General features: G+C 46.7%; 1 protein-coding gene across 2 annotated transcripts in view; it reads right to left on the bottom strand.

The window, feature by feature from the left end:
• The window catches only part of LOC106811481 (interferon-related developmental regulator 2-like), a 26,856-nt gene that overhangs the window by 21,580 nt on the left and 956 nt on the right, over nucleotides 1–4,320 (bottom strand). The window lies entirely within an intron of this gene.

Raw genomic sequence — 4,320 nt, forward strand, 5'->3', positions numbered from 1 at the left:
CGTTAGCGAAGTAGGCTGTAGGCGACTCCCTAGACTCGTTAGTGGAGTAGCGAGCGTACGCGTACGTCATATTATGATAGTACCAGCGGTACGTTCCGGGTATCCGCACCATACGCCAGGGTACGTTCCGCCCAGCTTACCCTGGAGGCACATAGCCTTCTCACCGCTTGCTGCTCCCTCTACATCTCGATCATTGTTATTACATTAGTACTTCCACTCAGTCCTGTTAACACCTGTAGGGCTGGTGCTGGAAATAGCATCACCAGAATGGGACTAGAATGTCCAGAATAACTTTTGAGCAGATCCAGCTAGGTTTTTAGTCGATTTTCACTACTGTTTACATAGTAGCAAATAAACAAATTAAAATATCAGACTGGGTTAAGCAGTCGTTGCACAAGACATGATCTATAGACAACTGCATAGACAACTTGGACATACCAGCACGCAGGGTAGCGGCAAAGTCATAACACAATAGCATGCCTACAAGCAAAGGGGGTATATTAAAAGGGTTCTTATAGTTATACAGAACAGGCCCACAGCGTGCGCACCGCCCGTTGTATATTTAACATCGCCGATAGTGAAAAGTGTTCCTGCCATTTACTTGAATAAGTACGTATCGTATCTATACAACCTATAAGTATATCAATTACATCTGATAAATTTGGAATCCATCGATGCGCGCTTTTTTCCCAAACTGGCCATTACCTTCTTTACGGAGCTATCGTCTAATTTCCCCTCAAGAAGAAACCCAGAACACATCACCAATACAGAAGACAGAAGGGTAGAGACCTGCTATGCATATATAGATCTCTGTCTGCAGGCAGACTGAGCGTTGCTGTACAAGCCGCACACAGCCGGCGATTAACACACAACGCCAACGGAACAGAATTTTTACCTGTACAGCACACACAGACAGCGAACCTCGCAACACACTCACTTTCCACACCAAGCCGATAATCCAACACGGTAGTCTGCCAGCTATCCAGCCATGCGCAATTCACAACGGATTGCCGCCACTGCTGCACGTACTAACTGCGCCGGACCTAAAGACCTTCGATGAATGAGATGCCATTGCCTGCGCATGGCTTGAACACTTTCCTTGATACACGACTGCAAAACGACACCCACAGTAGACATCGCAATTTCTTGCAGCATTACCCCATGCGGCCGAGTGCTTCCCCGCCCCCCCCCCACAGTCACCGCTCGTCGTATTTGCGAAGGGTACAAACTTCTCCGGTAATTTTGATCTGGCCAACGCTGATCGTAAACCGTACTCTACGTGCTATACACTAGCATGCTAGATGTACGCCCACTGCAGCAAGCGCGAAAAGGGTATTAGTATCAAGAGCCCATTGTAACCCCCAGAGCGTGACAACGCTGAAAGAGGAAACCATGGTGCTCATTTCAGCAAATTAATAAAGTTATACCTACCTGTATATGTAGTACTTCTCTACCGGAATATTATGCAGCGAGTCATAGCTAGCCAATATAAGATCAACCGCTGTCTCTACGATGTTCTATGCCGAGATCATAAGCGCCCTAGAAAATCGAGTAATTCCTAGTAATCCTAGCGCCAATATCACCCAGCTTAACACGCCTCTCGCGCGTGTAGTGACGCCATAGCATATATTACAACATGACTAACCATGGTGTTGTATATATCATGCGAGTCACTAAAAGTGCGAGAGGGCGTGATGGGCGCGTGATTATGCGCTAGGATTACTACGACACTTACTCGATTCTTCTAGCCTTTATATCTCGCATAGGGAACGATCGTACAGACAAAGCGGTTGATTATCATTGGCTAGCTCATGACTCCTGCATAATATCTCGCGTAGAGAAGTATCAAAATAAGTAGGTAAACTTTATTAAGTTTTATTCTGAAAACGACACATGGTTTTCCACATTCAGCAGTTGTACACTCGGGGTAATGGCTCTTGCATAGTATGTAGTGCGTGGCTCGTCCTGCGTCCATTAAAGAATCGAAGGTCTACAGGTAAACGCAGCAGTACATACCGGTGTGACTTACGAATGGGCAGACATTCAGGGATACCAGGGTAACTGTAGGCTGGGGTACACGGCAACCATGGCAACCCCCACCACTCGCTATTCGTCCATTCCAGGGTACAAGGGTGTCGCCATAGGCAACCGCCACCCGCTCCCTCTCGTCCGCTTCAGGTTACCGGGGTTCGCCACGCGACCGCGTCTCCGCTCGCAGACGCGTCCGAGTTCGAGCTTCTCAGCATCTTACCTAACGCCATCTCGTTGGAAGTCCGACTGAGGCTGAACAGCTTCCCGCTCGCTGGCCGGTCCTAATCCCCGCTGCCCGCTTCGCATCGGACGAGCGACCTCCGGCGCCCCCTTGCCCTGGACAGATAGACAGACCGTTAGTGTGTTAGAACGGACGGCAGACGGACAGATAGACAGACCGTTAGTGTGTTAGAACGGACGGCAGACGGACAGATAGACAGACCGTTAGTGTGTTAGAACGGACGGCAGACGCACGATTAACACGACGGACGGATAGACAGACCGTTACAGGGTTCATAGTAGTAAGACACATGTTGAAATAAGGACTTATAAGACCTATTCTGGAGGCTAAAATAAGACTTTTTTACGCGATTTCTGATAGATCACCGACTATTATAGTACACTAATAATATTTATACACAATTGCACAGCAGATTTAATTATTCCAGCTTATAAAAATGGTCCTTTGGCAAAAAATAAGGACTATTAAGTACTTTTCTAAGATTTCACCAAAAATAAGTACTAATAAGGGCCCTTATTTTATTTTTGGCAAAATAAGTACTTATAAGACTTTGGAAGACCCACTACGAACCCTGTGTTATGCCATCAGATGCAAAGAAATGCTGTGTAGTTACGACTATTAGTGTTGTGCGCTAGACGAACGCGCGCGGTCACAGCGTACCCTCGCTGATAGGGCCAGCCCACGTACTGACTCTTCGTAGCTTTCCTACGCCCGAGTCTGTTGGTAATAACAATTAAATGTTGATTAAACGTACTGCCGTACGTGTGTGCGTGTGGTGTGTGTGTGTGTGGTGTGTGTGTGTGTGACAGTGTGTGTGTATGTGTGTGCATGCATGTGTGTGTGTGTGTGTATTTGTGTGCATGCATGTGTGTGTGTGTGTGCTTGCGTGTGTGCATGCGTGTGTGTGGTGTGTGTGTGTCACTGTTTGTGTGTGTGTGTGTGTGTGTGTGTGCGTGTGTGTGCGTGTGTATGTGTGTGCATGCGTGTGTGTGTGTGTGACAGTGTGTGTGTATGTGTGTGCATGTATGTGTGTGCATGCATGTGTGTGTGTGTATGTGTGTGCATGCATGTGTGCGGTGTGTGTGTGTCACTGTTTTTGTGTGTGCGCGCGCATGCGTGCGTGCATGCGGTGAGTGTGTTTGTGTGCATGTGCTTGTATGTGTGTACGTGCATCATGTGTGAATGCATGTCTGTTAGAGCTCTACCAGTGTAGCTCCTTCTCTCCTGCTACTGGGAGCCTGTAGCAGGACCGAAGGGGCTACACCGGTAGAGCTATTTCTGTTAGGGACCAAGGATATAAGAGCTGTTCACATTTGCACGTGTCGCACATTTGCGAAAATGAATTGTGGTCAGCGCTTATATCCATGAACCGGTTCAAGGATAGAGATGATGTCCAGGACGGTGATAGGATAGGATGATGTTTATAACTGAGCATGCTCTCTATCCTTGAGCCCACGATCGAGCGCTTATTATATACATAAACCTCTGTTAGTGCTAGCTCCAGGAAACGGTATTGCTAGGGTTAGAATACCGTTTCAGATTCTTGCCCACAATTCCTTGTAGTTGGCTCGGTATCCAACCATCGACACAGCTAGCGTCACAGTTAATAGCTCAAACGAATCTATAAACCTCTGGCTTGCTCGCGGTAACTGGGCGCTACTGGGCGCTACTTATTTATTGAGTTATGCCGTTTTTCTGAGATGAATTGGATCAAAACAACCAGACAGCCGCCATGTCTGCCATGTTCAGTGCAACTAAAATCGGCAATGGACCTGATTTTCACACTGCGTAGGCCAAATACAACGCAAGTACATATCTTCGCAATGATAATTATTAAGTTGTTGTAGATTGACGATTCCTGGTTTTCAATGTTTTAATATTTATATATATACGAGTATATGATGCTTCTTTATGCTCGCGCCAACGCAAGTAGCAACGCTATGGTATGTTATGTCGTTTCGGGTTTAAAGTTGGTAGTAAAGTTCCTGGTAAAGGTTCTGGTGTAAAGTTGTGGAAGTGTTCAAAAAGATAGGTGAGATGTCCATGTT

This window comes from Priapulus caudatus, unplaced genomic scaffold (genome assembly GCF_000485595.1).
Source record: "Priapulus caudatus unplaced genomic scaffold, Priapulus_caudatus-5.0.1 Scaffold543, whole genome shotgun sequence".
Lineage (NCBI taxonomy): Eukaryota > Metazoa > Priapulida > Priapulimorpha > Priapulimorphida > Priapulidae > Priapulus > Priapulus caudatus.